Source organism: Lygodium microphyllum, chromosome 30 (assembly GCF_053477565.2).
Source record: "Lygodium microphyllum isolate KBCC chromosome 30, Lygodium_microphyllum_v1.1.10, whole genome shotgun sequence".
Taxonomy (NCBI): Eukaryota; Viridiplantae; Streptophyta; class Polypodiopsida; order Schizaeales; family Lygodiaceae; genus Lygodium; species Lygodium microphyllum.
This window is the reverse complement of record NC_141164.1, coordinates 38,597,898-38,615,714: the sequence shown is the minus strand read 5'-3', so window position 1 is coordinate 38,615,714 and position 17,817 is coordinate 38,597,898. Positions and strand designations below refer to the sequence as shown.

Here is a 17,817-nt window from a genome sequence, read left to right as displayed (position 1 = left end):
TGCTTCCGATTTGGTTCTTGCAGGTTGGAGTGACTCGGATTGGGCTAGCAATATGGATCACACTGATGGTCTACTACAGGCTATTGTTTTATCTTGGGTACAGGTGTTATCTCTTGGAGTAGCAAGAAGTAGCCCACGGTAGCCCTTTCTTCTACTGAGGCGGAGTATCGGGCTGCGTCTTCCACCACATGTGAGGTTGTGTGGCTTCGGAGATTGTTGGAGGAGCTTGGCTGCCCCCAAACTCGTCCTAGTCTTCTGCGGTGCGACAATGAGAGTTGCATTGCCTTGATACGAAATCCAGTATTCCATGCCTGGATGAAGCACATTGAGATCCAGTATCACTTCATTCGGGAGAAGCTTCTGGATGGGACCATTGATATGGAGTATTGCAAGACGGAGGATAATCTTGCCGATTTGTTTATGAAGGCGCTTTCCCAGGCTCTTCTTCGGCAGCATTCCAGATCCCTCAGTCTTTTGACCCATCCAAGATCTGAGAGGAGGTGTTAGACAGTGTCATTTCCTGGTCGTTAGCAGTCGGACAACAGGTAGGTATAGGTGCCACGTGGCACAGCAGGTACAGGCGTCCTAGTTTGTTGCAGTCGGACAGATTCTGCAGTATTTTATGTGCAGTTGGCTGCAGCCGACCTGCTGCTGTGATTGCTATTATTTTTGGCTATTTACAGCCAGTTGGTGGCACACTCCAGTCATTATCATTATTCAGTGATTTCAGATTCTGATCTTGAAGATCTGTTGGCTGAGATAGACTGTGCTTGGGCTGACAAAGATCGAGGTTATCAAGTCGGAGACATAACGCAGATATTTCCTCTGCCCCCTTGTGTATTTCTGCACTCTTATACAGCATACTACACCGCAGATTTTCTGCGTTTACACTGTTTCCTTTTCTCTCTCTCTCTCTTCTCTGTGTTCACTCTCTCTTAGTCTTTGTCCTACGCTTCCGCATCGCTGCACTCTGACATGTGTATCACAAAGCAATTGAGCCTAGAGTTATCACTGAAAATCATACTCCTGTGTATGCAGGGCATAGAGGTATTGATGCCACGGTCAAGGTAGTAGAGCATTTCTTGTATTGGCCAGCTTTGAGGCATGCTGTAGAGCAGTTTGTCAGGACATGTATCATACTTCAGAAGGTAAAGCATGATAGACAAAAGATGTTGGGCTTGTTGTAGCCCTTGCCTATTCGAGATAGGCCTTGGTAGAGCATTGCAATGGATTTTATTTTTGAGCTTCCTAGGACACCTCCAACAAATGATGGGATATGGACTATCATTTGCGGGTTTAGCAAACATGCCCATTTCATTCTAGTGAGAAAGAAAATAAAGGTTGATTATATGGGACGTTAATTCTTGCAATATATCTTTAAGTATCATGGTATGCGAGAGTAGATCATCAGTGATCGAGATCCTTGGATGACTAGTTTATTTTGAAAGGAATTGTTTGAGAATATGGGTACCATGTTGAAATTCACATCATCCTTCCATCCACAGAAAAATGATTTGTCTAAGGAATCAAATCCCATAGTGTTGGATCTTTTGAGATGTTATGTTTTAGACCACAAGACACAATGGGAGGAGTATTTGCCGTTGGTTGAATTTGCATATAACAATACGGTATATAGTTCCACTACCAAAGCTCCTTTTGAGGTGGTTGAGGGTAACAAGAAGCTACTGCAGCTAGATGGGATTTTGGTATCCAAGCAGATTTTGGCACATAGGAAAGAAAGGTTAGGGTAAAGTTTCCAGGAGATATTTGGTAAAGTTTTAGAACTATTCACCAATGGATGCAAAATGGATGGAAGGGGATGACTTGGGCGACCATCCTCAATTGTTACAAATTTACCTAGATGTTTTTTAGTGAGAGCCGACTTTGGATTGGGCTTAGTTAGGTTCAATAGAGCAAGGGTCTGGAGCATTGCTTGATACTCAAAGGGGGAGGTATCACTTCCACTCCACCAATTATGGATAGCTCTTGTATGTAGTCTCTTATGAATTTAGTATACATCCAAGGTATTGTGTTGATAGTATGTTTGCCATGGGGTCACTAGTCAGTGTACTAGTCATTGTGAAAATCCATGCTGGTCAAGAAGTGCCAAGCAATCCACCATGCAAGTGGATTGAATTGATAAAGAAGGAAGACTTGACCCTCCCCAACTGGAAGAGTGGGGAAAAGTGATCTACCAAGGCAATTGCGATGGATCCGTATTTGATCCCAGGAGAGGGCTTTAATGTTGACTAAGTGTTGTAAGTATACTTGAAACTCGACAGGAGAGAAGAGGGAGAGTGAAAAGAGATAATAGAACACAGAAATATGCAGTGAGTGAATGCTGAATGAAGAAGGTAGATATGTACACGGGTTGTCAAATGTATCTCCCCAGGGCGATCTCTCTTCCACCTAAAAAAACCAACCGAGTTGTTGTTGTTGCTAGGCTTGTGCAGCTGTCACCTACTACTGGATGCTGTTGCCACTTGTTGTCTGATGTTGCCAGGCTTTTCTCTCTCCTTTGAATGTTGCGTTTGGAGTTTTTGGTTACTGCGTGACATTCTCTCACCTTTGACATTTGCGTTTGCATCTAACAGTTGTCACCTAGTTTTTCTCTCTTCTCAAGTACTTGCATTTTCAATTTTTTTCTCTCTTGCACTTCCGTCTACATCAGATCCAACCTTCCTTGGCTGTGTTTGCTGGTGTTCGAAACTCAGAGGCTGCCTTTGTTGTGATTCACGATCCGTTTAGAGTACGACACACTCTACAGCTCATACCCTCTGCCTTGATCTTAGAGATACGAGAGTTCGAGGTTCAATATTCACTATATAGTGTGTTTGCTGCATGAGCACTATATATTCATTATTCATTTACTTTATTATTCATTGTGTTCACTATCTCTGAGTTACCCTAGCCCTAATCCTAATTGTGTTCTAAGTTTATTAGTCTGTGGTTTTTCATATAACGGATTTCATGCTTTTTGCATTTAGGAAATTTCTTAAGGGTTAGATGACGTCAAACACATTCATGACACCGCTCCAACCTCCACAACCAAACATGGATAGAAACGATCAACAGTGAGCCTCCTAGCTTGCTACTGTCCGATTTGACATGGGCGGAGAACCATCGGACTACCATGGAGTCCATAGACCATATCGATTTTTTCCACTAAGTATGATCTCATCCTTATGCATAGAGCTCAGCAGGAGGTTGAAGGTAAGCTTGAGTTTTCTCCTTTAGATTCGGTGCACAGATTTAATGATCATGAAGAACCTTCGGAATCTCCTCTATGGATTGGCCATTTGCAAGTGGAACTTGGCTCAAATTACAAATCACTTCCACAAATTTTCTTTTCTCGAATGCCAGGTATGAACCCTATTATTTTAGATTCTATGCCAACAACCAATTTTGTATTTTTGTTGGATCGGGAGATGCTTATCAAGAAGGGACTCTTCACAACAAGCTTTGGTTTGTGAGTAATAAGAAAACCAAGTATTTCTTCATGAACTCAAAAATAGTTAAGAAGGTAAAAGAAGAACTTGTAAGTATTCCTACCCTTACTTTTGCTTCAAATGATTTTATCTTATGGTCAATATGGAGTAGGTGCTTCTTCATCTAGTGCATTTAATGGACAAAAGGAACCTTTGATGTTTCGCACAACAACATCTCTATCACAAATCCATTTTTGCTTCCACCCATCCCTTCCTCATCTTTTGCTGCACATTACTTTTAGCCTCCATTAAGTGCACCTTATTATCCACCACACACCATATCAAAAGATGACGTACCAGCAAGACAGTAAGGTTTGCGGGGAGGAACACGGAGTGAACTCGGAAAACATGGAGAAGAGAAGAGAAGAGAGAAGAAAATCTGATGAATGGAATGATGAAGATCTGAATCATGGAGTGAATGTGATACAAGGGAACAAGGGTGCCGTAGCACAAGGAAGATGATGAAGATAGCCACGAACCACGAACCGCAATGTCCTCTTGAAGGGGTGTAAGGGTAGTGGAGAGGCTGGAGAGAAGAGGTGATGGACTGAATGAATCAGTCGTGAGGAATGAATGAGAGAGTGGCCTATAAATAGGCATAGTCAGTCTAGGATGGCGACCCTTTTTGGGGCTGCAAATCCTAAATGCAAAACGTAGAAATGTAAACTGCGGGTGAAGGGTTTCTCAACACCCCCTCTCAGGCCCAAAAAGGGGAACAAGAGAAGAGTGAGGTGGAGATGCAATGCTACATGTTGAAGAATGCTCATGCAGTAGATGCCACTTGGACAGTGTCCCTTGTGGGGAAATTGTTTACTTGCCCAAGTGCCCTAGTACAAAGATGATGAAAACATGCAATGCATAGGAGGAATGTCGGACTTTGTGTGGTGTCAAGAACCATAAGGATATGCTCGTACTCAATCTCGGGAGGTGGCTCCATGTTGACCAAGGGATAAAGAAGATCCACCCTATAATCTAAGAATACCACCTGAAAGGAGACCTTTGAAGATAATCAGGAGACATGATGAGCTGTAGAACCCAAAACTCAATCTTGGGAGAGAAGCCACTAGCTCCGTGCATCCATGTTGGAAGGAATATGAAGGCCTTGTCACCAAGTCACGGTTGAACCTCCGAGATCCTGACCTAGGTGGTACCTGAAGATCCTAGGTATCAATAGAAGAGATGACTGGTCGAAGACAGCCACCCCAAGAAAGTAGAGGATGTGAAGAACTTCATGTGGAGTAGGTTCCCCCTCTAAGATGGGAGGTAGAGGGGCTCCCGCTGAAGTTGAAGAAGAAGTAAATGCCCCCTCTGAGGGCAAAGAAATAACATCCCCCTCTGAATCCCCCTCTGAAGTAGATAGGGAATCCAAAAACTCATGGATCACGGACTCTAAAATGTCTGATGACGAAAGAAGTGCTGCCGGTCGTGTCGAAGAAGGTATCTGGGGTGCCAAAGAGCTCCCAGAGGTAGCCTCTCGAACCTGAGTAGTCGAGGGTGGGGATCAGAATGAGCAAGAGGTGGGCAACAGTCGTTGTCTCTCAGTGGAGCAGACTGGGTAGCCGAAGAAGAGGAAGGAGTCGAGCAGCCACTGTCTCTCGAAGGAGTAGACTGACGAGGAGACGGTATCAAACAATCACTGTCTCTTGATGGATCAGACTGTAGATCCATAGGTCGTGGAAGCCATTGTACCTGAAAATAAGTGGGAGAAGACTGCCGCTGGCATTGCGACAATCTCCAGGAGGTCTTAGTGGCAATCGATCCTCCATGTGCTCGAAAGGACTTAGTGCGCATCGGATGCGTCTTATTACCTTGAGCATAGTACTTTGATAGCCGATGTAGAACGATCTCTGTGGCCCAGAAAGGAGAGGTGACATAAGGAGTGCCTGGTGGAAGACGCATATACTCGGGGGGGGGGGGGGGTGGGGAGCAAAGGTCGAAGTCGGCAAGCATCGGTGGTGTGTCCGGTGATGCCATAGTAGGAGCACCCAGTAGTCTAGTCATCTGTTGGTAAAGAAGCTATGGATACCAATGTGCCTTGTTGAAGAAGGAAGGGGTCAACCACCATGAACCACGAACCGCAATGTCTGCCGCAAGGGGTGGAAGGGCAGTGGAAGAGAGCTGCCAATGGGAGGAGGTGCTACCAGCAGTAAGAGGTTGCAACCAGTAAAAAAAATACAAGTGAGGAGAGAGAAAGACTAAAAACGCAAGCAGGACAGCTTGCAGGAGAGAGAAAGACTAAAAACGTAGGTAGCAGGAGAGAGAAAGGCTAAAAACGCAGGCAGCAGGACTGTGATGATGTGGCAGACTGTATGGCAGTAGGTCTGCACAGGAACAGCAGTCGCCTGTCTAGAATCAGCTCCAAACTGTGTGAAGAGGGTTGGAAATCAGGTTGCCAACTGATGGAGACAGCAATGGACAGCTTCGGCTGAGATGTTCTCCGTGAACGGGGCGTGGGCACAAGCTGAAACACCTAAAATTTGCAAAACGAGATTTTGATGCAGCAGAAGAAGAAGAGCAGTGGATGCCGAACCCGCCACCGGTCTTTGCCTTCATTGGAGTGGAGGATCTTTGCCGTTGTTTGAGTAGATCTAACTCTGATACCATGTCAAAAGATGAAGTACCAGCGAGACGGTAGGGTTTGCGGGGAGGAACACGGAGTGAACTCAGCAAACATGGAGAAGAGAAGAGAAGAGAGAAGAAACTCTGATGAATGGAATGATGAAGATCTGAATCATGGAGTGAATGTGATACAAGGGAACAAGGGTGCTGTAGCACAAGGAAGATGATGAAGATAGCCACGAACCACGAACCGCAATGTCCTCCTGAAGGGGTGTGAGGGTAGTGGAGAGGCTGGAGAGAAGAGGTAATGGACTTAATGAATCAGCCGTGAGGAATGAATGAGAGAGTGGCCTATAAATAGGCATAGTCAGTCTAGGATGGCGCCCCTTTTTGGGGCTGCAAACCCTAATTGCAAAACGCAGAAACGCAAAAATGCAAACTGCGGGTGAAGGGTTTCTCAACACACCACACCGGGGGGTTTTTCACATTTAGGCACAACCTTTAGGACCTCTACATACCCGTTTCTGAGTGGCGTACTTGTGACAAAGGCTCCGACCTTCCACACACACTTTGGAGTCTTTCCCCTCCAGGGCATTCTTCGAGTGTGGATCGTTTGGTATCACAGTTTGCCTCTATGGCATTACCTAGTGGATTGTACGATCATTCTGTAGTATTCTAGCTGACATTTGGACAAGGCTATCGTGTCCCAATGCCTCCACCTATACCTTTGATATCATATAGACCTATGTCCGTTTCGGTATCTCCACAGCAATCGGCACTCATTGGACATCAACAGCCTATTTTTGCCTATCTAACTTTACCCCCTTCTTCTTCTTATCCACCACCACCACCACCACCACAATCTTATCCTCCATCTTATTCCATCTATCCATGTTCACAAACACCTCATGGTTCTAGTTCCTCATCCACCAAGCATGCATTTAATAACAAGACTCGTTTCAATGGGTTCAACTACACCACTTCGTCAAATTTGATGAGGCATGTCTTAGACTCTCAGAACCTATGCCATATAGTGTAGGGGTTGGAACCCCCTCGCCCTTGTTCCATATGAGGTCATCCGCTCATGGAAGGCTCGTAATGTCTCCATGATATTGTTGAGCTTATGCAAGGCTTGTTGCTTGAGTTTTACTCTTAGCTTCAACATTTCGACTTAGCATCTGAGCGTTAGGAACTTTTGACTGACCATTATGCGGCTCAGGATAGGACCCGTCACATCAATTTAGATCATGAGCTCTAAAATTTGACTGACTGCTATGTATCTCAGGATAGGACCCGTTGCATCAATTTGGATCATGAGCTTCAAAATTTTAAAATCACAGATAAGGATGACTTGAAAGTCAAGCTGGTTGAGTATCGACATCTCCTCGCTGAGTTCTCAACCACTAGGGCTCCTTAGTCCTTTGAGGATCAAGTTACTTTCTTCCTTAACAAGCTGCCTAGAAAATATTTCCATTTTGTGTAGCAGGTGATAGCCTTAGATGCCCACATTTTATGAGTTTGAGTGTCAACTATTGCGTTATGCATGGTTGTTCAATCAATTTTCTAACACGTCCTTGATGGAGGGAGACTCTTGTTGCATCTGCTCAGTGGGGGCAATAAGGAAAGGACGCAAAACTCAAATCAAAATCAGAATCCAAATAGGGCTAGTGAATCCCAAGGAAACAATCAATGCACACTAAAACCAAGATGTCGGAATATACCTAAAAAGAATAGGTATTATCAACATTGTTAAAAGGCTGGCATTTATGATGACGAGTGTTGATCTAAGGCAAAAGGCACACAACCCAAATCCAAGAATGGAATCCCTACACTCTAGTCGGGTAATCCCCAACAGGGGAAGAAGGGTGGTGGCAACTCTTAGTAGGGGTAGTGGAGAGGCTAGACCCACACTACTACTGGTTCGCCGTCATCACAGTCGGCGAACTATTTAACTCTAGAGGGTTTGTCTAATTGGTCCTACAGAGGCCCACATCATCTCCTTAGAGAATCGGATACGAGTCTTACGTGTGAGTTGCCTCCAAATGAGGTGCTTGCAGAGGCCCACTCATGACAGTCGAGCATGTCAGTACCTATTTGGCCTATGGATGGTGGAGCTGCCCATCACATGACTCCTAGAGTGGACATTTTTATTTCTCGAGCCCCTGCAGTTGGGAGTATCCATGTAGGAAATAACTCCTTGGTCACCATTCAGGCCTAGGGTCACGTTAGACCTAGGTCCAGATCTCGCTTACGAGTCAAGACCAGGGTCGCGTCAGACCTGGGTCCAGATCTTGCTTACGATTCAAGGGTCGCGTCAGTTTTTCCATTGACATGGGTCCAGATCTCGCTTTGCTGGATGATGTCTGTCATGTGCCCCAACGAACTTGTCCGTTTAGTAGCTTTGCCAGTTGGGGCGAGTAGCTTTCTTCACAGCGACCATAGTTGAGGTCCTAGACTCTCAGATTGGTTTAGTGATTGCTTGCGGCAAGGCACAACCTAATGGCCTTTACCACATGATCCACTTTCTTACCACGTTAACTGCTGATGATTTGGAGTTTCATCGCTTCTAGGCTTTGGCCACTACACAAGAGCCTACAGACTCTGAGCGTCTTTGGTATTTTCATTAGGACATCTTGGCTACGACTCTATTTATGAGCTGTTGTGTTAGGGGATGATTGAGGGCCTTCCACGCCTAAAACTATCTCGAGAGGTCTGCAAAGCATGTTAGCTAGATAAGCCGTATCATACACCCTTTCCTCAGCAGTCTATCACTTGCTTTACTGAACCCCTTAGTCTTATTCATGTGGATCTTTGTGGTCCCACATCCATTGCCGCCCTAGATGGCGCACTGCACTTCCTTTTGATAGTGGATTATTTCTCTAGATACATGTGGGCTTACTTCCTCAAGCACAAGTCCGATGCTTTCACTTATTTTAGTGCTTGGATGCTGCTGGTTTATAACCAGACTAGTCGTCATGTGGGTACTATGAGGATTGTTTCTAGTGGTGAGTTCATCTTCCACGAGTTTAGAGCTCCCTCAGTGTCTTTGGGTCGAGGCTGTTAACACTTCAGTGTACAGGCTCAACCGATGCCCGATTATGGCAGTCCCTAAAAAGATTTCCTATGAGGCATTCTTTGGCTCTCGGCATGTTATTTCTCACTTTAGAGTTTCAATAGTCATGCTTATATCACACTCCTGATGACAAGATAGGAAAGCTCATCTCTCGAGTAAATCTCTTGATTTTTTTCGACTATTCTTTTGAAGCAAAAGCCTATCGTTTGTTCGATCCTCAGACAAACAAGGTGATCATTAGGAGTGACGTCATCTTTGATGAGAGGGACATCGTGTAGTCCTCTACACTGGACTCTTCGTCCTTCCCTTTGCTCACATCATTTGACATCTTGCCTATTGAGCTAGGTCTATTGTCCGCTCTTGACCTTCTTGCAGATCCTTCACCTCCCAAGCCTCCTCCATGCGACCTGTTACCTCACTGGTACCTGCAGACCATGTGGGATTCGGGGATCCTTCCACTGGATCTCACTCCAAAGGGCCCTAGAAGGTCTACTCAGCTCACTCCTCATGCTTCATATACATCCTTGTTTGCATGCGATTACATTGCACATTCTGAGCCGAACAGGTAGCAGGAGGCTCTCTAGGACGGTTTATGGCATGAGGCCATGGATTAGGAATTAGACAAGATTGACTAGAATGAGACTTGGACCCTGGTGGATTGTCCTTGTCACAAGAAGGTCATCGGGACGAAGAGGATCTTTAGGACCAAGCTAAAGACTAATGGTACTTTAGACAAATACAAGGCTCACCTCATATTGCAAGGTTTCAAGCAAAAGCACGGCATTGACTATGAAGAAACCTTCACATCTACTGCTCGACTGACATCATTTTGTCTGTTAGTTGTGCTTGTTGCTCACCATGGTTGGCCAATCCATCAGGTGGAAGTTAAAAGTACTTTTCTAAATGGTTGTTTGGAGGAGAAAGTTTATGTGGAGCAACCTCCCAGCTTTTCTTCCACTGACCGGACTACCAAGGTATTTCACTTGTGGAAAGATCTTTATGGGATAAAGCAAGCGCTGAGGATTGAGATCTTGGTACCATAGGATGGACAAGGTATTTTGCTTGCGGAAAGCCCTTTATGGAATGAAGCAAGTACCGAGGGCCGAGATCTTGGTACCATAGGATGCATGAGTTTTTACGGACTCATGGATACCATTCTACCCCCTATGATCGAAATCTATACATGCACCACTAGCGCAAGGGTCAGCTATATCTTGCTATATGTTGATGACATATTACTCACTGTGGCTCAGATTCTGTAGCTCTAGCAAAAATTAAGGCAGAGCTTTGCGCTACCTTCGAGATGACAAACTTAGGATTATTCTCTTATTTCTTGGGGATGGAGATTGTTTGATCCGAGGGAAGTATCTTTCTGTCACAGCAGAAATACCTAGTACACCTGGTAGAACAGTATTGCACCGATCAGACACATGGCCAGTGGCCATATCTCTAGATCCCATTGACCATTTGCATAAGGATACCTCGGATCTGCCTTTTGATGTTCATACGTATCGTTCTGTTGTAGGAAAATTACTTTGGTTGATTCATACTAGGCCAAATCTTTACATTCTTAGTTAGTTTGCTTAGCCAGTATTTTAATGTACCTAGAATGTCTCATTGGACTGCTTGTCTTTGTATATTAAGATATTTAAGGTGTACCTATAAATTTGGACTAACTTATAGTCATGGTTTATGTAATAAAGCTAAATTCCACAGCAAGCTTTTAAACTAAAATACAAGAAATAGACATAAAATGTCAAGAAGCCATAGCTAAGGTGGCTTGCAAGAAATGATATTACCAATGTTGGTTGAGAATCAAATGATGAGAGGCTGCAGCGAGGTATGCACCCCAAGCTATGGTGGCTAAGAGTATTCACCCTCTTAGATAGTGGGAGGTTGAGACCTCAAACAAGTAACGTTTGTAAAATGGCAAAAAGATGCTACACATGTTACACCTCCACCTTTTATACTTACCCTAGACTAAAGCATTTATGCTTTATTACAAGCCATCCCGGCCTAAAAGAGCTTTGTCCTTAAAGCTGGAATTGGGACAAGTGATGAAGAAAGAGTACAAGGATAGCTTTGTAAATGATGAATCCATGCTGTAATGAAACTCCAAGCTGAAGGAGATCTCATATATCAATGAAGTATAGGTATGAAATTTGAATATACTGCTGGAAACTGTCGAAAACAGGCTGCTGCACAAAAATGGCCATAACTTGAAGAAGAAATGTCCAATCATCATGTATGAGCTATAGAAATGTAAAGGACAATCCCTAGTATCCAGCCATGCCATAAAAATCCAGTTTTAATGATCATAGAGCAATTATTTTTATAACAGAAATTTAATACAGCAAGTTGTCCTGTTCAGATATTACTCTGTTTCCTGCAAAAGCCATGGAAAAGAATCAAGATATGATGATGGTTTCCAAGTAGACTCCTCCATGGGTAAACCTCGCCATTTAATAAGGTATTCCAGCAGCGAACGGTTCCTTAAAACCTTTTCTCTTTTTCCAATAACCTTTTCAGGTTCATAAATGATAAGGCCATCTTCATCCATGGGAGGTAACTCTTCTAATACCTTTATGGATGGACCCGCATATTTCTTAAGTTGGGAAACATGGAAGGTAGCATGAATCCTTGTTGAAGAAGGCAAATCAAGCTTGTATGCAAGCTCACCAACTCGTTTGAGGATTTGATAAGGCCCATAGTAACGATGAGCCAACTTATTATGACCGCCTTTGAGAGAAGCATACCTAGATTTAGGCACTTTGAGGAATACCTAATCTCCTTCTTCAGACTCTAAAGGTATCCGCTTTTCATCATCATAAGCCTTCTTAACATCTTGTGCCTTCCTAATGTTTTCCTTGCATTGATGCAAAAGAGCTTCCATTTTCTTAACTTTAGCCTTGGCTTGTGGATTCACATCTTCATGAAAAAGGCCTGAAGGTATTTGCACTTTGTATCCATAAAGCGCTTCAAATGGTGACATGCCAATGCTCATATGATGAGTGTTATTATAACAGAATTCAGCAAGATGTAACCAATGATCCCACAAAGCTTGAGTGTCATGGTAAAAATGATGAAGATAGACTTTCAACCATTTATTGACACGCTTCGTTTGGCCATCGGTTTGGGGGTGATATGCCGTGCTAGGAGTCGAAATTGTTCCCATAGAAGTAAATAAACTTCTCCAAAAACTTCCCATGAACTTAGTATCACGATCGGATACTATTTTCAATGGCATACCATGAAGCTTAAAAACACATTCCATGAACTGTTCAGCCACTTGCTTTGCTATAAACTGAGCCTTGGTAGGAATAAAATGAGCTGATTTAGTCAACCGGTCCACCACTACATAAATGCTATTCCACCCATGCTTTGTTGTAGGTAAGCCCACAATAAAATCCATTGTAATATCAGTCCACTTGCCTTGAGGAATAGGAAGTGGCTGAAGTAAATCACCAGGTAGAAGAGAGAAATCTTTATTTTGTTGACACGGAAGACATTGCATAACATAATCCTTAATATCCCTCCAAATGCCCTTTCAATAGAAACTCTTATGGATATTGTCAAATGTTTTGAACAACCCATGGTGTCCCGCTAAGGGTGAAGAGTGCATCTCATGTAAGATATGGTCTTTGAAAGAAGATTGTGGTGTTAAGAATACTCTACCATGATACCATAAAAGACTGTTGTGCCATTTGAAATTTGGATACTTTTCTCCTTTGACTGGCTGAAATTCCTTCATCATCTTTGATGCTTGCTCTCATCAAGCAAATACTCCTCTTGAATATCATGGATCCAATCCTTATGCACGGTTGACATGGAGCATGCCCGCATTCTTGATAAGGCATCCGCCCCCACATTGTCTTTTCCAGCCATATAAGATATTTCAAAGTCATATCCTTGAAGAGTAGCTAATCATATTCGTTGCTTGGGAGATAAAATTTGGTTGTGAAAGAAAATATTTCAGCACATGATGATCGCTTTTGACCTTGAAATGACTGCCATAAATGTAATGATGCCACTTTTTGATAGCATGCAATATTGCTAACATCTCTTGCTCATAAACATGTAATTGATGCTCCTTGTCATCAAGCTTTTGGCTCTCATAAGCTATGACTCCATAATCTTGACATAAAATAACCCCAATTCCTTTTCCACTAGCATCCGCACATATGATAAACTCCTTAGTGAAATCCGGATATACAAGGATGGGTATTGAAATTAGAAGAGATTTCAGCTCATTGAAACTTTGATTGGCGATGGAGTCCCAAAAGAAAGCTTCCTTTTTGAGCCTATTCGTCAATGGAGCCGCCACATGAGCATAATTCTTGATGAACCTTCTATAGAAGGATGACAACCCAAAGAATCCTCTCAAAGAGGTTGCATTCGTAGGAGTAGGCCATTCTTTGACACATTTTACCTTATTGGGGTCCACTCTAATCCCTTGTTCTCCCACAACATGACCTAAGTATTCAACTTCATCTTCCATGAAAGAACACTTCGTCATCTTGGCAAAGAGTGTATGTCTTCGTAAAGTGTCAAAGACCTCTCTCATATGCTTCAAATGCTCATCCTTGGATTTACTATAGATTAGAATATCATCGAAGAAAACAAGGACTGTTTTGAACAAGAAGGTCTGTAATATTTTATTCATGAGGGCTTGAAAAGTAGTGGGTGCATTGGAAAGTCCAAATGGCATAACCAAGAAGTGGTATAACCCTCTTTCAGTCCTAAAGGCTGTTTTGAACTCATCTTCTTCATTCGAATTTGATGATAACCCGATCGAAGATCTATTTTGGTGAAGACTTTTGCATCTTTAAGCTCATCCAAAAGATTATCAATTCGGGGAATAGGATACCTATTCTTGACCGTTGACTTGTTCAAATTCCGATAATCAATACACATGCGAAATGATTCATCCTTCTTTTTGACTAAGAGCACGGGAGAGGCAAATGGTGATTGACTTTGTTGAATTAAAACCATTTGCAGCAATTCCTTGACTTGACGCTATACTTTTTTCCTTTAAAACTTGGACAAGCGATAGGAAGGTTTGTTGATGGGCTTTGTATTGGGCAACAAGTCAATAGGATGGTCAACCTCTTGCTTTGGAGATTGACTTGTTGCAGAGAACTCTGACTAGTCACGGTTTGAACTGTGCCAAACCCTATGACTAAATCTTGGTGCTCGAGTTAACTGGTTCTTGTCCCAATGACTAAATTCTCCAAGAAAATGACTCTTTCTATGGATCAAAGTGCATGCTCTGATACCAATGTAATAAAGCTAAATTCCGCAACAAGCTTTTACATTGAAATACAAGAAATAGACATAAAATGCCAAGAAGCCATAGCCAAGGTGGCTTGGCAAGAAATGATATTACCAATGTTGATTGAGAATCAAACGATGAGAGGCTGCAGCAAGGTATGCACCCCAAGCTATGGTGGCCAAGAGTATTCACCCTCGTAGATGGTGGGAGGTTGAGACCTTAAACAAGTAATGTTTGTAAAATGGCAAAAAGATGCTACACATGTTACACCATCTTTTATACTTACCCTAGACTAAACCATTTATGCTTTATTACAGTTTATATTTGCAGGGGTATACTGATTCTAACTAGGCAAGAGATCTTGACATTGATGTTCTCATGGAGACTACCTCTATACCTTGGGCATGACACCCAATTGTAAGCAAGAGACAGTGGCGGCTTCCACGACTGAGGCAAAGTGTCAGGCTTTCTTTGATGGCACTACAAAGGCCATCTATCTATGGAACTTGCTGGCTGTGCTTCAGTTTCCTTATGAGTTGTCTACTGTGACAACCAAATTGCCATTGTCCTTGCTCTCAATCCTATCATCTCCCCTCGGACACCGTACGTGGCGGTTCATTATGACTTCACTAGAGAGCAAGTTGAACTAGGCACCATTTGCCTAGAGTTTGTACCATCAAGCGATAATTTTTGAGATGTTTTGACCAAGGCGGTCAACCGGTCGGTTCTATAGTATCTTCTACCATGTATCGGCTTGGGTATACCCTCCTCTACATCTTCAAATTGACGGGGAGAAGATGCTTCTCTTATTTCTCCTTCTAGTTTGAGAGGAGGCGGTTAATAGTGACAATGATAATGTTACAAATTTTTACCTTTGGACATTATTTATTTATTATATATTATGTATTCTGGATATTTGTATCTTCATCCGCATTGTTAGGATGACATGATTATAAAAGGGTGCTTGAATAAGTGAACAATTTTCCTGTGAGGGCACTGTCTAAGTGGCACCATTGCATGGTATTCTGCATGAGCATGAATATTTATATTCTTATTTGCATTATCCCTGCACTGGCATTCTTTTCATGTAAACATACATTTGTGTGATTTCGACTTTGGATCCACCATAATCGTGGTATTGCACTTGGCAGTCTTCGAAGGTATTTTTTTTTCTATGCTTGCATGTTGGCTTTGCTTGTTTTGCTTGTTTCTCTGTTTTGCCTTTCTTTCCATATATTCTCCCCTTGATTCACACACACACGCACACACACACACACACACACACACACGCACACACACACACACACACACACACACACACACACACACACACACACACACACACACACTTAGGTATCCCTAGATACTCATCCTAGCAATGTGTGGGATTGTTTTGCTTGTTGTATGAAGATAGTGGGGCAATCCATCCTTATTTTTCCATACTTCGAAGCATAGTGACTCAAAGTGACGAAAACTGATTTGAAACATTCAGGTAATGCTTAATCTTTTGAACAAATCACCAAAAGGACCCCCTTCCCCCCCCCTTCCCCCCCAAAAAAGGAAAAGGTCCATTGCTGATTTCATCCCCCTTTGCAGGACTTGGTAGGCCCTTGGGCAAGCAATGCACACCCTTGGTCCAATGCCTTGGCCTCTCTGGGGTGATCACTTGGGTTCCCTTGGTAAGATAATCATTGCCTCTATAGTTTTGCTAGGTCACTGAGTAACCGATGTGCATTCTTTGCCCGATGTCCTGGCTTCTTTGGGGTGGGATGCCTTGGGGTAAAAGAAAATATATATCAAGGTTTTATTTCTCATAGCTCTGTTTTGTGCCTAAGAGGAGGTGTTGAGCTAAAAATGTATTATTCTGACTTAAACAACCCCAAAACATGCTTAATTAATGAAAAAAATATTTTATTTTAAAAAGAAACAAGATCCTAGAGAGTTACTGTGTCCCACATGCAAAACCCTAATTTGGGTATCCTAAAATTTCTATAAATAATCATGTAGCCCACCACTCTCCCTCAATCTCATTTTTGTAAGTTTCAAGAGCTATAACTCTGTTGCTCACATCCCGTTTAAATGACATCGCAATAGAGCTTCCACCAGCCACCTGCTATCTTTTGTCACTTGATTTTAGCCTTTTGTGCCCCATTGCTACTGTCGCTAGGCCTGTGGAGTTGTCGCCTACTATTGGGAGTTGTTGGCTATTGCTGGATGTTGTTGCCACCTATTATTTGTTATCGCCAGGATTTTCTCTCTCCTTTGAATGCTGCGTTTGGAGTTTTTGGTTGTTGCCTGATATTCTCTCACCTTTGACATTTGTGTTTGTATCTAACAGTTATCGCTCAATTTTTCTCTCTCCTTTGGTACCTGCGTATTCAGTCTTTCTCTCTCTTGCATTGCAGTCTGCATTAGATTGACCCTTCCTTGGCTATGTTTGCTGGTATTCAACACTTAAGAGACTGCCTTTGCTGCAATTCGAGATCCATTCGGAGTACGACACACTCTACAGGTCATAACCTCTGCCTTGATCCCAGAGATATGAGAGGTCAAGGTTCAATATTCACTGCATTAGCATTGTATATTCATTATTCATTCACTTTATTATTCATCGTGTTCATTGCCTTTGAGTTATCCTAACCCTAACCCTAACTGTGTTTTGAGTTTATTAGTTTGTGCTTTGTCGTATGATTTGTTTCATGCTTTTTGCGTTTAGAATATTTCTTTGCATCCCATATCAACCACGGCCAATGTGGGGGGATGGATAAACAAAACCCCCTTCAAATGCAAAGTCTTTATTAGGTAAATGTTGGTGAGTGGCCTCTCTCTTGCTTTTGCACTTTCTAGATGCAATGTCTCTTGTGCTTCTTTTGCACTATAAGCGCGGAGAGAGAGAGAAAGAGAGAGAGAGAGAGAGAGAGAGAGAGAGAGAGAGAGAGTATATTAATGTATCTAAAAGGCCAATGTGGCCTATGAGACCAAAGCAATACATACAATGATGGTGTGTTTTCCCATTTGGAACAAGAAAAGATGAAAAAGATGCCCATAAGGCTGAAAAGTGAAAGTGTCCTATAAAACGAAAACATGTCGATGATCTAAAAGTAAAAGTAGAGAAAGGAAACGCTCCATCAATGAGATGTTTGTCCTCTAAGGAGATGTGTCTCTGCATGGTTGATGCGTCTTGACATTTGTTTCTTGTGGCACTCAATGATGGCTCTAATTTGTTTGTAGTGTGGATGTCTAGGCCTTTGTTCGGGTGGACATGGGCACCTAGACCAGCTGAGTGCCACTGCTCTATCCAAAGGGGCACCTATATATATGAGGTCTAATGATGATGTACTCTTGTAGGTTGTGTGGTAGTAGTAGTGGTATGTGCCATATTCAGTCATGTAGCTGTGAAAAAGTTAGTGACCGCTATGTGTCTA

The 17,817-nt window shown here is 42.8% G+C and overlaps 1 protein-coding gene across 3 annotated transcripts in view; it reads left to right on the top strand.

Annotated features, from left to right (window-relative positions):
- The window catches only part of LOC148009749 (fructose-bisphosphate aldolase-lysine N-methyltransferase, chloroplastic-like), a 60,968-nt gene that overhangs the window by 20,749 nt on the left and 22,402 nt on the right, over positions 1 to 17,817 (top strand). The window lies entirely within an intron of this gene.